Source organism: Lithobates pipiens, unplaced genomic scaffold (genome assembly GCF_037356315.1).
Source record: "Lithobates pipiens isolate NorthernLeopardFrog02 unplaced genomic scaffold, aLitPip1_a1.2 Scaffold_27, whole genome shotgun sequence".
Taxonomy (NCBI): domain Eukaryota; kingdom Metazoa; phylum Chordata; class Amphibia; order Anura; family Ranidae; genus Lithobates; species Lithobates pipiens.
The window spans coordinates 183,801,089-183,817,666 of NW_027507788.1; the positions used below are offsets into that span (position 1 = coordinate 183,801,089).

At 44.8% G+C, this 16,578-nt stretch overlaps 1 non-coding gene across 1 annotated transcript; it reads left to right on the top strand.

Moving 5' to 3' along the window:
• Positions 1 to 9,934: 9,934 nt before the first annotated feature.
• TRNAR-UCU (transfer RNA arginine (anticodon UCU)) lies at positions 9,935 to 10,006 on the top strand. The gene has a single exon. It is a non-coding gene; the product is annotated as a tRNA-Arg (tRNA).
• Positions 10,007 to 16,578: the final 6,572 nt, after the last annotated feature.

Sequence of the window (16,578 nt, forward strand, 5' to 3'; positions counted from 1 at the left end):
ACGGGACGGAGGCAAGGCAAGGCACGGCACGGCACGGGACAGGACAGGACGGGACGGGACGGGACGGGACGAAGGCAAGGCACGACACGGGACGGAGGCTCGGGACAAAGGCTCGGGACACAGGTAGGCTGGACACACACACACACACACACACACACACACACACACACACACACACACACACACACACACACGGAGACACACACACACGGATGGATGGATGGATGGAGACACACACACACACAGGGATGGATGGATACACACACACACAGGGATGGATGGATGGATGGATGGAGACACACACACACAGGGATGGATGGATGGATGGATGGAGACACACACACACAGGGATGGATGGATGGATGGATGGAGACACACACACACAGGGATGGATGGATGGATGGATGGAGACACACACACACAGGGATGGATGGATGGATGGACACACACACACACAGGGATGGATGGACGGACACACAGGGATGGACGGACACACAGGGATGGACGGACACACAGGGATGGACGGACACACACACAGGGATGGACAGGCATGTCTCACCCTCGGCTTATACACGAGTCAATAAGTTTGCCAGTTTTTTTGGGGGTAAATTGGGGGCCTCGGCTTATATTCGGGTCGGCCTATACTCGAGTATATACGGTACTCTACCAATTGACTTCTGTACAACCAGCCTGTTGGGTTTTTCCAGAACGATTATACACTAAGAATACGATGCTTGGTGTATTCTGACGATGAGGAAGTATCCCTGTTGGCAGACAAAAACGCTTGGGTGCGCTTTGCACCTGAGCACTCATTTATTTCAATGGCTAGAATTAATTACTTTTTTTTCTGCCAGTAAATACCTTATACAGCCCGCTTCCTGTTTATTGTCTGGTTAAAAGCCTTGGCTTATGACATCATGCACAGCTCCCAACTGTCCCTGATTTGGAGCAATGTCCCTCTGTCCCTCTTTCCTCCTCATTTGTCCCTCATTTTGGTCTGATCTATATAGTTGTATATAAAATGCGCTTTTTAATTTTCAAAAAGAGTTTCACAGTGCTAAACCTTTCATCCAAATTCTAAATTGCTGCATTTGTAAATTTTAAAAGCCAATATAAAGGAATAGTAGTGGTAAATAAAAAAAAAAGCGCTCATGGATTTGATTGATTCTCCTTTAAGGGGATGTGGCAGGGGGTGTGTCCTATGCCTACATAGTTTGCTAGTAGGTGTCCCTCATTCCCATCTCAAAATGTTGGGAGGTGTGCATCATGCACAGAACTCTCTCTCTCACTCTTGTGAGAGTTTGCCAGAAAGGGAGAGGGGGTGAGTCATAAGAGGACCAATGAGAGCTGGAGGTGTACCTCTGTGTGTCTATGTAAATCCAGGAAGTGAACAGGCAGCAGCTTCAGCCGCCCACGGTTAAAATGGCTGCAGGCAGACTCAGTGGAGGGAGATTTCTGCAGCATATTTGGCAAGTACAGAATGACAGTATATATAAAATAATATGCAATGTGGTTGGAGGGAAGCTTCAGAATGGAAAAGATGTTTTTATTACAAACTATGTGAGCAGACTGCAGTTCCTCTTTAAGAAAGGCTGTTGTGTACAAGGTGTCAGAGCAGTGTGCACATCACATTGAAGATATTGAACTTTATAGATGAACTTGACTAACCTACTGTTATTCACATCATCCAGAACAGCGCATACTCATCCCCACCTCCGCACACCTTCCCGATGAGGGCACATGGAGGGCTCGGGTTTATGCAGTTAGGTTTATGAGTAGTTAGGGTTAATCAGTTTATGGAGATGGACTTGGCAGATGTTTCTGTTTTTCTTGCTCTGACATCTGTGTCCACTTGTGTTAAAGAGGACCATAAAAGATCTGAGACTTGGCTTATCTCCCTTCTCCAGGAAAGACTCCATCAGGCTCATACTTAAACAATTTTTCTGCTTGCTGGAATGTTCCGGACCGCGGATGCAACTGGTCCTGCCAGTGGAGGAGAGAAGGTGGCATGCTCTTGCGTTAATGCATTACTTAATGCATTTCTTTGAGAGCATTACCCACCCAGTTTTTCAGCTATTTATTTTATCACAGGTATGCTGCCAGGAAGACGGAAAATGGTATAATACTTATAATTTTCCTTTCCTGGTGCCTATCCATGGCAGCATACATTGCCCTCCCTTGGTATTCAATATGACAAGAGAATGCTATGGGGGGGGGGATATTGTTTTTTCTTTTATAATATATTCACTATCCTAAAGGGGAGGAGTCCGGGGCGGAGCTTATCACAGGTATTCTGCCATGAATAGGCACCAGGAAAGGAAAATTACGGTAAGTATGACACAATTTTCAGCTTTTTTTTCATTTTGGATAGAGTAAGGGAGGGTTATTACTAAGGATGAGCTCCGGCGTGTTTGCACACTCCACGTGCAGAGCCCACCAGGAAGTCTGCGTAGAGCTGCACTAATCACAGGCAGTGACACATTGTCCTGATGTGCGGCTGCAGAGATCGGCAATGTCTTACTGCCTGTGATTAGTGCAGCGCCGACTTCCTAGCGGGCTCTGCACGTGGAGTATGCGAACACGCCTGAGCTCATCCTTAGTTATTACCCCAATCAGATTTTTTTTTCTGCCATCTCTGTCCCATTATGGAGATTTCCCCTCACTTCCAGTCCTATAGCTGAACAGGAAGTGTGAGGAAATCTCTGCAAATTAAAGCGGAGTTCCACCCATTTAAAAGGCAGCAGCTACACTTTATGTAGCTGCAGATTTTTAATAATCAGACACTCACTTTTCTCACGGTCCAGCGATGTGGGAGCATGGCCCCTCTGCTCTGCCACCCCCCCTCTCTCTGGCGCCGGTGTAACGACATATTCGGTGACCCATCGCAGTTTTCTACGGAAGTGACGTTCCGTTGCCGCCATCTTGCTACACCCCACACTCGTCCATAGTAAGGATACACTGTGAAGGGAGAAAGCAGACATGTTATTACACCCAGCGGAGTTTGGGGGGAAGGGGGAAAGCGGACATCTTGTTACACCCACTGGAGTTTTGCATTTTACACATATTTATAACAGTAAAGTGAGTTTATATAGTGATATACAGGACTTAGAACTCCATCTGACTGGTTAGATGTTGAATTTAAAAAGCAGCGGCAAGCATGCTGATCTCCCAGGTTTGCTAATCTGACAGAAATTCGCTGCTTTTAAAATTCAACATCTAAGCAGTCAGACGGAGTTCTAAGTCCTGTATATCACTATATAAACTCACTTTACTGTTATAAATACATCTAAAATGCAAAACTCCGCTGGGTGTAATAAAATGTCTGCTTTCTCCCTTCACAGTGTATCCTTACTATGGACGAGTGTGGGGTGTAGCAAGATGGCGGTGACGGAACGTCACTTCCGTAGCAAACTGCGGTGGGTTGCCGAATATGTTGTTACACCGGCATTGTTCCTGTGGGCATCCGGCTGTAGCTTCACAGCTAGGCACACACTGCGCATGCGTGAGCTCGCTGCACGCTGTGATTGGCAATCTATTGGGACCTGTGACGTGTCCCAGAAGATTGCAGGGGGGGAGAGGTGATCTTCCTTCTGGCGCCGCAGCACCAGGGAGGAAGTGGGAGCTGGATGCCTGTAAAAACAGGTTACCCACTCCTCCCCCTCCAAAAAATTACATGTGGCATGTCAGGGGGTCACTTACACTTAAAGCGGAAGTTCCATTTTTGGGTGGAATTCCGCTTTAAGGGAATTTATTTTTTGGCGACACCCCCAGGCCATCAGAACTAGTGTCCCCATTGGAAGATGTCCCCTCTATTACTTTTCTGGGGACAACCCAACATTTGTGATTTTCTTTTACTTTCGCTTTCAATGATCATGGTGAACAGGCCAAATAGAGAGGGTGAATCTCCTTAACAGGGGCACAGACATCAATACAAAACTGACAGGGGTTCTAATCCATTTATACTCTATCCTAAGTTAAAAAATAAGTTTTGCCTTTAGTTATACTTTAAAGGTGATAGTGTGAATGGGCCCCTAAGAAACAGAGGAATATTTTGGTTCTTCTTTAGCACTTGGCATTCCCCCGGGGGAGGGGGTTCCCGATACACATCTGATGTTATGACAGTAAACATTAGCAAACAAACCCGAGAAATGCTGACTTTGGGAAGATTTCAGCGGGTTACCAGCACTGTCACGTGATCTTTGACCCGAGCGCTAAAAGCGTGACCACCACTGTTGTTGGTTAACCTGATCTCCAGGCAGCAGTCTCCAAAATGAGGATTTATGAAGGAAAACGATCTGCGCTGTCTGGTCTCTCTTGTAAACGCTTGATGTGAACAACTGATCTGGATGGATATTGCAGGAGGGCAGCTTCTCTGGTGACACTTCTGGGAGTCTGAGGCTTGCCATTAGAGGATATTTGAAGATCCTGGTATATAGAATACGGCCCCCGCCTGTAGAATGTGTCACACTGAGCGCCCATTCCACGCGCTACCACGACATATGGACAGTGGTGCTCTGATGGCCTGGTCTGGGTCTTAGCTTACAAACGCAACAAACTGATTTTGTGCTGTTTGCCAGGTGACAAAACAAGTGCGAAATGCAGGCGTTGTCAGTAGCAACCAATCAGACTGCAACTGCCACTTTACCAGTAACCTCTCACCCATATGCCACGTACACACGAGTGGAATGTCCGACAGAAAAAGTCAGACGGAAGCTTTTCATCATATATTCCGATCGTGTGTATGTCTCATCTGACTTTTTTTTATGAAAATTCTGACGGACCCAGAAATAGAACGCTTTAAATATTTCCGATGGAACCAATTCCTATACTATTCCTCGTCTGTATGCTGTTCCGACGGACCAAAAACTACGCATGCTCTGAAGCAAGTATGAGACGGAAGCTATTGGCTACTGGCTATTGAACTTCCCTTTTCTAGTCCCGTCGTACGTGCTGTACGTCAACGCGTTCTTGACAATCAGACTTTGGTGTGATCGTGTGTACGCACGACAGTTTCAGCAGAACTCCGTCGGAAAAACCTTCAGAGTTTTTTCCGACGGCAAAACTGGTTGCGTGTACACGGCAATAGCGACCAATCTGACCTCAGTTGACATTTTTTCACTAACATTTCATACATAGCAGCCAATCACAATGCAGCTGCCATTTTTCCAGTAACATCTCACCCATAGCAACCAATCAAACTGCAACTACCATTTTCTTAGTAAGGGACGAAGGCTAATGTTGGCCACACACACATGACAATTATCTTATCCAATCAATGGGTGATTTGATCAAAACTAACAAATCTACAAACAACCTGATAGCAATAACTTCTCTTGCAATCAATCTAGACACAATTTCGATCAGATTCACTCAAACTAAGTGGATTGGCCAGGGCGGCATATTATCAGTCATATTGCATCAATCGGCAGCACTGAGATACTTTGTACATGAATATGATCGTATTTTGAATAATAGAATTAGAAGATTACATGGTGAAAACAGAGATGTACTCGATAATTTCTGGTCATATTTTAGCAATCGATTGAAATCCACTTCCTGTGTGTGGCTACTATAGGAAGAGATCAATCAGAAAATAAACTTGATAAATTAGTGACGTGTATGACCACCATAACCCCTCAGCCACAGAAACCAATCAGACTCTCTTGTTCATGTAGGCCAGGTTGATGAATGTTGCTAGGGACAACAAACTCTTTCATACACCTTAAAGGGTAAGTTCACCTTTACCAAAAATTGCCTATGCGGATAATGGACATCCGCAGAGAAAAATAAACTGTGCAACTTTGACCAAAGTTGGATAATGCCCTGAATCAGTGCATAAGTCCATGAATAAAAAAACAACACAATTTGTGGTGTCTTCAGTGATGAGATGCAGACAAAGCACTATGATGTCATCATGGTCACATGACCTGCAGCTGGTAACTAGCCGTGTAGAGCTCCTGAGTGATTGATATGTATTTCGTCACATTATCTCCAGTTATTGGAAGTGAGAGTCCATTTATTGATTGGCATTAATTGTCTAATCTTCTGTTAATAGTAATTGGCATTTCCTGTCAGTTATTTTCTATAAAAAAAATGAGTAACGAAATCGTGATTCTTGTTATGTTGCTCCCTTGGGGAGTAGACAGAAATACCATCATACAATCCCCAGAGATCCACATGGATCAGGAAGAGGGGATTGTGGAAACAACACAGCAGCCAGCGGAGATTCCACTTATTTTTAAAATCTTATACCCATGGGCTGTACCCAGAGATGTCATCAGAGGGTCCCCAGAGACCTGCATGGAGGAGGAGAACATGAAGAGGACAGAGCAGCCAGTGGAGGAAACAGCAAGAATAATTGAAAATGACCTTCCAGAACCCATCAGCTGGTTTCCATTCCTGAACCGCCCTTTATTCTGGTTTAGCTTGGCAGTCCTGATAAATTTTCTCATTCTGGAGTACATCCTGCGCCAAAATGACCTGGTCAGAATATTAGGACGCTATATGATGTTACTGGAGCTATTTGGATTAATTTATCTACTGATCAATATCTGGAACAGCAGAGGGGCATGCTTTGAGAACATAATCCTAGAACCCATCAGCTGATTTTTATTCTAGAACCGCCCTCCATTCCGGTTTAGCTTGGCGGTCCTGATAATTTTTCTGATTCTAAGGTACATCCTGCACCAAAATTACCTGGCCAGAGTATTAGGATGCTATTTGATATTCCTGGAGCTATGTGTATTCCTTTATCTACTGATTGATATCTGAAACAGCAGGGGTGCATCCTTTGAGAAAATAATACCATCCCTGCCTATAAATGATGGTGATTGGTACCAAAGGGTGGTCGCGGGGCTCTGTTCAGTCTGGTCCAAGGGGTGGGTAGTTTTAGAGAACACAGTGCCATCCCTGCTTATAAATATTGCTACTGAGCACCGGTCAGAATGCTTTCTGAGGCTTATCACCATGCCGGTGGTACTGCTCCTAATATATTCAAGCCATTCTGTCGACTTTTCCAATCAACAAGTGGCAACATCACCCCTCCATCAAGTGCTGTCATTCTACTGGTAAGTGATAACACCATTCTACCATCAAGTGAAAATGTGGAGAGCATCATGGAGGCGACTGACTTTCCTATTCTCAGAGTCGCACCTCCTAAGGATTACATCCATGCTCACATACGGGGGGATTACCTACGTGCTCTGCTACGTCGACGAATTAAGAAATCTAGACTAAAAATGGTGGCCAGGAACACAAATATATTCCCACAAAAGAAGAAGCGCAGGCCAACCATCATCAAGTTCAAAGCTCACAACATAATCCCAATGATTGATGACATCCTTCCAACAAGAGAAAATGCAGAGATCACCATGGAGGCTGACTATCCCATTCCCGGCGTCGCACCTCCTAGGGTTAACATGGGTGATCACATACGGGATTCATGCCAGCCAGTGAAGAAGTGCAGGCCAACCAAAGTGTTTAAGGATAGCAACATGAGCGATGACATCCTTCCACCAAGAGAAAATCCTCAGGATTTCCTACGTGCCCCACTTTGCTGGCAAATGTAGAGATGTAAACCACCAATGGTGGTCAGGCACAAAAATCTCTTCCCACAAAAGAGGAAGCACAGGCCAACCATAGTGTTCAAAGATGGCAACATAATCCCAATGAGCGATGCAGAGACCACCATGAAGGAGATGGACTTTCCCATTCCCAGAGTCACACCTCATAGGGATCACATCTGTACTCACCTACGGGTTTTATGCCGGCCAGTGAAGAAGCTCAGGCCAACCAAAGTGTTTAGGGATAGCAACATATTCCCAACGAGCGATGACATCCTTTCAACAAGAGAGAATGCATAAAGCAGCATGGAGGAGACTGACTTTCCTATTCCCAGAGTCGCACCTCCTAGGGATCACATCTGTGCTCATATAGGGGATTTATGCCAGCCAGTGAAGAAGCGCAGGCCAACCGAAGTGTTTAAGGATAGCAACATATTCCCAACAAGCAATGACATCCTTCCAACAAGTGAAAATGTGGACAGTGCTATGGAAGAGACTGACATTCCCGTTTCTAGAGTCACAGCTCCTGGAGATTCCCTCCGTGCTTGGCTAAGCATAAAGAAGCTCAAATGAAAAATGGTGGTCGGGCACAGGAATATCTTCCAAGGAAAGAGTGACATAATCCCACCAAGTGATGTCATCATTCCACCAACAACCAAAAATGCAGCGAGCGCTAAGGAGACTGCCTTTCCCATTCCCAGCATCGCACCTACCAGGAATAACACCAGGGCATGGAGTGATGAGATCCTTCCAACCAAATACAGGACCCCAGCAATGGGTTCTGGCCTTAGGCCACAATGGAGTTCATTTATTGTCCATCCCAGCATCACACCTACCAGGAATAACACTAGACCTTGGAGTGATGAGATCTTTCCAACCAAATGACCCCAGCAATGGGTTCCGGCCTTAGGCCACGATGGAGTACATTTAGTGTCCATCCCAGCATCACGAATCGTAGGAAAAATGTGAAAAGAGCTATGGAGAATTTCCAATGTCAAGTTGCGCTGTATTACCAAAAAAGAGAAGCCATGTTGTGAATTAAAATAATTCAACCTTTCTAAGGTGAATATCATAAATGATATTAATCAGATTGCACATTGTAAACAGTCCACTCTTATTGATAGTAGATCTCCACTGTGAAAATAACACACAATGCACCCGGGAATGGTGATGGGAGAAAAGATCTGCCTTCCATCTTCACACACACTGCCACTTACCGACTCCTGTTGATCTCTCATTATAGGAGATCTCAAATGCTTCTGGCTTAATACCCAGCCCGGGCCTTTTATGCACACCGCCAAGGTCTCAGTGTCTTCTCGGGTGTTGTGGCCATTACAGGTATGCTTTGCCAGATGTTTCCCATAAAAAAGTGATAAAGGCTATGGACAAGTCTGACGTTCCCATTCCCAGTGTCACGGCTCCTAGGGATCACAGCAACATCATCCCACAGAATGGTGGTATCCTCTCATTACCGAGTTTCCTTATGTCACCAGTGACTGATGACAGCAATAAGCTATTGGATTCCAGCATTAGTCAACAAAGGCCAACATTGGCTGTTGATCCCAATGTTGAAAGTCGTAGTAATAAGACCCATCTTCACCTACGGCAATTATTCCAGTTAGTGAAGAAGCGCAGTCTAACCAAGGAGGACTGCCAGGAGCCTTATACTTTTCATACCGCTCCAGCGCTATGGTGTCCCGGAGCCACTGCCAGCTTCCGCTTTCTTGTCAGATGGCTTACAGGTACCAATCTCCAGCCAATTTAATTGGCCAGGGCAACGTGATGTCACTCCCACGCAAGGCGTGGGAGGTCAGGGATCTCGGCATTGCCGGAGTTGAGTGTTAAGCTGTGCAGGCGCAGTTATTTAGTTATTATATTATAAATAGTGCAGTGTCAGTATAGTGTGTTATTGTAGTGCAGTATTATAATAGTGTGTTAATGTAGTGCAGTGTTATTATAGTGTGTTACTGTAGTGCAGTGTCTTTCTTTCTTTTTCTTTCCTTCTCTCTCCCTTCTTTTTTTTCTTTCTTCCGTTCTTTATTTTCCTCCCCTCTCCCCCTCCATCCCTCTTTCTCTTTTTTTTCCCTCTTTGTGTTTCCTTCTCTCCCCTCCATCCCTCTTACTTTCTTTCTTGGCAGAGCTCTATTGGAAATCATTGACTTACCCTGCTCAGCGAGGGGCAGGCCTTATAGAACAGAGGTCGTATATGGGCAGCACAGAGGCTTAGTGGTTAGCCTTGCAGCACTGGGGTCCTTGGTTCAAATCCTGACCAGGACACTATCTGCATGGAGTTTGCATTTTCTCCCTGTGCTTGCGTGGATTTCCTCCGGGTTCTCCGGTTTCCTCCCACACTATAAAAGACATGCTACTTTGCATTGGTGGTGCAGTGGTAAGCATAGCTGCTTTCTAAGCAGATGACCCGGGTTCGATTCCCGGCCAAAGCTATCTCCAAGATATCTGCTTCACCTTCTAAGTATATTGAGTCCCCAGGGGAGAAAGTGCTATACAAATTAAGTGTTGAGTATATATGAACAGTGGAATAAAATTTAAACCAAAGTGAATGTGTAGTATGTTTGTATAAATTTTATTAAACAATTTTGAATAACAGATTTCTTGCAGGTAGATGTGATTATTTTGTGTTCCCTTTTCAGCCAGTAGGTGGAGCACTCACTTTTCAGGTATTTTCTAGGCCAGGGATCTGCAATTAGCAGACCTCCAGCTGTTGCAAAACTACAAGTCCCATCATGCCTCTGCCTCATGGGTGTCATGCTTGTAGCTGTCAGAGTCTTGCTATGCCTCATGGTACTTGTAGTTCTGAAACAGCTGGAGGTCCGCTAATTGCATATCCCTGTTCTAGGCTCTTCTTCACAGCTTGGCTGGAGAAAGGCTCTAAAGATTGAGGCCGGGTTCACATATGTGCAGCCGCGGGTTTGTGCCTGGGGTCCAGTGTGTGTCTGTTCATCGTTTCAGGTGCAATTCAGGTCTGAATTTGCACGTGAACCAGACCCAAACACGCAGTTTGCAATCAGCTCCGCGTCCGGGCCGGACCTGTGTGAACCAGCTCCATTGAGAGACGGTCACATTCGCATAGGGTTGCCACCTGACTGGGATTCACCTGGACAGTCCGGGTTTTGAATCATATGTCAAGGTATCAAACCACCTAAAACCCAAATACATTCAGACCAGACTATGGTTTGCTAAGTACCACAAGCTGAGTGCATAGGTGTGCGCACGGGCCAGGTGTGCCTGGGCACACCATAATCACAAAGGTTGCCAATTGTCTGGAGGGCTGGATGCAGCTGTATAAGCAGAGTGTCTATGACAGTTTCTTTCACACTGCCCAGAGCCATCACAGTTCCCCCCAATGGACAGGAGAGGAGAGAGGACTCGATCTGCTCTTCTTCTTTCTGCTCCCACTCCTCTGTGTTATAAAAAAGGTATGTGAAGCCCAGCAGCTAGCTGATACATCATGAATGAAATGTGCTGATGCCTGAGCACCTTGGGTGGGTGAGCTCTCCATCCACTGTCTGTAACTGAAGTCTCCCCTCTCCGAGTGAGAACACTAAGGTAAGAGGGACTCAGATATATGGGGTGCTCTGCAGACTCTGATGTAAGGAGTGCTCTGCAGACTCTGATGTAAGGGGTGCTCTGCGGACTCTGATGTAAAGGGTGCTCTGCCGACTCAGAAGTAAGGGGTGCTCTGCCGACTCAGAGGTAAGGGGTACTCTGCGGACTTTGATGTAAGGGGTGCTCTGTGGACTCAGATGTAAGGGGTGCTCTGCGGACTCTGATATAAGGGGTGCTCTGCGGACTCTGATATAAGGGGTGCACTGTGGACTCAGATGTAAGGGGTGCTCTGCGGACTCAGATGTAAGGGGTGCTCTGCGGACTCAGATGTAAGGGGTGCTCTGCGGACTCAGATGTAAGGGGTGCTCTGCGGACTCAGATGTAAGGGGTGCTATGCGGACTCAGATGTAAGGGGTGCTCTGCGGACTCAGATGTAAGGGGTGCTCTGTGGACTCAGATGTAAGGGGTGCTATGCGGACTCAGATGAAAGGGGTGCAATGCGGACTCAGATGTCAGGAGTGCAATGCGGACTCTGGTGTAAAGGAAGCTTTGGGAATTTTGATTTAAGGGGAGCGCTGAGATAAGTTGGGGGCCCCTTTAGACCAGAATCCACAGCGTTTCCCCTTAAATTAATTGCTGGGGTCCACTGAAGTGTTCAGGTGCGGCTTGATGAAAAGGTGGCAACCCTACGTGAATCTCCTCTTCTTGGGTCCCTCGCCAGCACTCCTGAGTCCTGACCCCTCATCTCTGTCCAGTGCCTCCATGGGAAACTGCTTCCCAAGGGGGCACTCGTGCGTGCTCGCTTCCGAGACCCACTGCTGCATTCATTGACATAAATAGCAGGACTCAGAACGCCCCCCACTCCCTTCATTACTGGGTCTGATTGACAGCACTGGTGCCCCAGCAAAGCCAGTGAGAAATGGAAGTTAGGGGAAAGAAGAGCTGCAGACCTGCGTGGCGCTGGATCAAATGAGGGCTCAGGTAAGTATGGGGGGGGTGCTGATGTCTAAACATTTTTTACTTTAATGCAAGGAATGCATTAAGGTAAATTAACGTTTAGGCTTTAGAACCAGTAAAGCCCCATATACACTATCAGATTTTCTGCTGATTTTTTCCATCAGATTTACCAAAACCATATAATATGAGGTCAAGCCTTAGGGGTTTCAATTTGTATGCAATCAGGCAGGCCCTTGCACTACATGGTTTTGGTAAATCTGAAGGAAAAAATCATCAGACAATCTGATAGTTTGTATGGGGCTTTACTGACCCTTAACCACTTCAATACCAGGCACTTAGACACCTTCCTGCCCAAGCCAGTTTTCAGCTTTCAGAGCTGTCGCAATTTGAATAACAATTGCGTGGTCATACAACACTGTACCCAAACAGATTTTTTTTATCATTTTGTTCCCACAAATAGAGCTTTCTTTTGGTGGTATTTGATCACCTTTGCGTTTTGTTTTTTTTGCGCAACAAATTAAAAAAGACCAAAAATTTTGAAAGAAAATAAAGTTTTTCTTTGTTTCTGTTAAATTTTTTTGTAAATAAGTATGTTTTCTTCTTCAATGACAGGCACTCATCTGGCTGCATTGATGGGCACCGATGAGGTGGCACCAATGAGGTGGCACTGATGATAGGCACTGATAGATGTCACTGATGGGCACTGATAAGTGGCAGTGGTATGCGGCACTAATGGGCACTCACAGGCGGCACTGATAGGCACTCGTAGGTGACACTGATGGGTGATTATGGATGGCACTGGTACATATGGGTGGTACTGATAGGTGGCACGGATGAGCATTGATTGGCACTGATAGGTGGGCACTGATGAGCATGGATGGGCACTGATAGGTGGCACTGATGGGACACTGATGGGTGGCACTGATGACACTGATTGGTGGCACTGATGACACTGATGGGTGTCATTGCTGGGCATCATGTTATATAATGGTGACAGTCAGTGCCCATTTGTGGGCACTGATTGGCACAGATTGGCCATAATTTGCACATGTGGATGGCCATGGGGTACACACCCAGCCATCCACATGTTGCCCCCTTCCCTGGTGGTCCTGGCGGCTCTCCTGGTGGTCTAGTGTGGGCATTCGAGGGGGGGCTGCGCTGATAAATAATCAGCACAGACCCCTCCCTGTCAGGTGAGATGCATATCGGCTCTCCTCTACTCGCGTCTGTCAGACGTGAGTGAGGAAAAGGCGATCAACAGGTTTTTCCTGTTGACATCGGGATCAGCCGTGATTAGACATGGCTGATCACATGGTAAAGAGCCTCTGACAGATCGGTGAAGTGGTGTGTCAGACTGATACACTGCTCCACCGATCGCCACACTGCGTGCCCTCATGGGCGCGCCGCAGCTGTTATGCTGAAGGAGGCCATATGACGTCCAGTTAGAAGTGGTTAATGGGAAATTTAGGTGTGAAGTGAGACAGGGCTCCTCCATTCCGCAGAGACTCTGATCTCTATCTATGTATAAAGCCCAAAAAACTCAAAATATTAAAATTTTAGAGGTGCATGCAAATACAATAATAATAATAATAACAATAATAATAAAAAAAGATAAAAAACTAATTTTTATCTCGCAGATGAATTAAAAGAGACCTACCCAATTACCAGATGTAGCACCCTGGTGTTTAGGCAGGATTGCTAGTAAATTTAGTTTGCCAGGCAGTAGTTGCTCTGGTTAATTGTTAGTAGATTTACCTTAAATAAGGACACCTGTATTGCAGTGTGTTTTTGGTGTATTTAGGTGTGTTCCAGTGCGTTTTTATGCATTTTACAGCATTTCACTACAGTTAAGCGCAGGAAAAATGCAGCATGTTCTACTTTTTTTGTGGAACGCACTGGAACTGCAAGCACTGGCGTGAACTATGCCATTGAAAACCATATAACCTACTTTCCATGCGTTTTTTATGCAGAAAAAACACACTGGACTGCATGTGGTATGCACTGGCCCTCAGAATACATGTGCTCTGCCCATACACCCGGAATGCATTGCGTCCTAAATGTGAGTACCACTTGGTACAGACTCCAGCCCCATCCAGCTGCAATATATTTCAGTCTGTCATAGACTGTCATAGGTCAGTACAGCTGATACACGCACAGCCAAACTCTCGGCCTGGAGTTCCCCCTCATGGAGTGTCCTGATAAGGGGCCTGTCTGGACCAATGGGAGCACTGTGTTCCCATCAGGCCGTCCAATCAGACAAGAAGATGTTGGGCTGTCAAGTAAAAAAAAAAGTCCAGCTTGTGTCTGGTTGTTTCAACATCCAATCAGAAAGCATTTGGGGAACCTGCAGAGCTGAGAGAGGCAGATGAGGTGAAGGTGGGAAACATAGGGTGAGAGTGAGAGTGAGGGTGAGGTAAAGTGTAGGCGGGAAACATGGCCAGAGGTGAGGTGAACCAAGTCAGGGGGTCACTTCATATACCGGGACATAAATTACACACACCACACTATACTGTGCATTTTATACACCACACTATACTGTACTATACATTATATACACCACAGTAAACATATATACCACACTGTACTGTATATTACATATACCACACTATACATTATATATACCACACTATACTGTACTATACATTATATACACTGCACTGTACATTATATTCACCACACTATACATTATATACACCGCACCATATTGTACTATACATTATATACACCACACTGTACTGTATATTACATATACCACACTATATATTATATACACCACACTGTAAATTATATACATCACACTGTACTGTACATTATATACCCCACACTGTACTGTATATTACATATACCACACTATACGTTATATAAACCACACTATACTCTAGTATACATTATATACATCACACTATACATTATATACACCACACTATATTGTACTATACATTGTATACACCACACTGTACATTATATACACCACACTGTAATGTACTATACATTATATACCCCACACTGTACTGTATATTACATATACCACACTATACATTATATACACCATACTGTAGTATACATTATATACACCACACTATACTGTATATTATATATACCACACGGTACTGTATATTATATACACAACACTGTAGTATACATTATATACACCACACTATACTGTAATATACATTACTGTATATACACCACACTATACTGTACTATACATTATATACACCATACTATACTGTACTATACATTATATACACCACACTATACATTATATACACCACACTGTACATTATATACACCACACTGTAATGTAATATACATTATATACCCCACGCTGTACTGTATATTACATATACCACACTATACATTATATACACCACACTATACTGTAGTATACATTATATACACCACACTATACTGTATATTATATATACCACACGGTACTGTATATTATATACACACAACACTGTAGTATACATTATATACACCACACTATACTTTAGTATACATTATATACACCACACTTTACTGTATATTATATATACCACACGGGACTGTATATTATATACACAACACTGTAGTATACATTATATACACCACACTATACTGTACTATACATTACTGTATATACACCACACTATACTGTACTATACATTATATACACCACACGGTACTGTATATTATATGTACCATATGGTACTGTATATTATATACACCACACTATACTATACACTATATACCCCACACAATACTGTAGGTAGTGTAGAAGGGGGTCACTATACAAGCCACTCAGAGAGGCTCAGAGACACTCGGGAACAGACTGTTTTCGAGTTCTCTCGAGCAGCTTTGAGTGTCACCGGCGCCCCCTGCACCTCTGGCCAAACGCGGTACTGCACACCCCAGAGGCTTGAATCCTGCTCCTCTTGTGAGACAACGTTTGCAATCCGAGTCATTATTTAAAAAAAATAATAATAGCTTGTATTGCGAAAACGCTCGTAAACCGAGTTACTCGCAATCCGAGGTATTACTGTAATCTGCATTCGTGATCCCTGATCCTCCTAAATAGTTCATTAGGCAGGAACTGTACTTCCTTCTCCATCTGTTCCCCGTCTGCTGTGTTTGTTATCATTTCCTCAGTCAGACAGCTGTAAGAAGGAAAGATACACGACTGGTGACCCCTTGCAAAGTGTCCTCAGCCTTGATCCAAGGTTAACATAATGTGGCCCTGAGCAGTTTATTCCCCCCTGAAGTCTGGGCCTGGATGGTGCAGATGAGAAATCTTTTATCTGGAGCGTAACATCTGCAGACCTTCATATTCCCACTCTGGAGCGAGCAGCTGCAAGGCTTGATACAAGGGAAATTATGACAAAGGACGTGGAATAAAATCTACTTTCTACCACACAACAACAACAACAGTTATGCCATGTACACACGGTCGGACCTTCTGACGACAAAATCCATCGGATTTTGTCCCAAACTTGTCTTTCATACACACGGT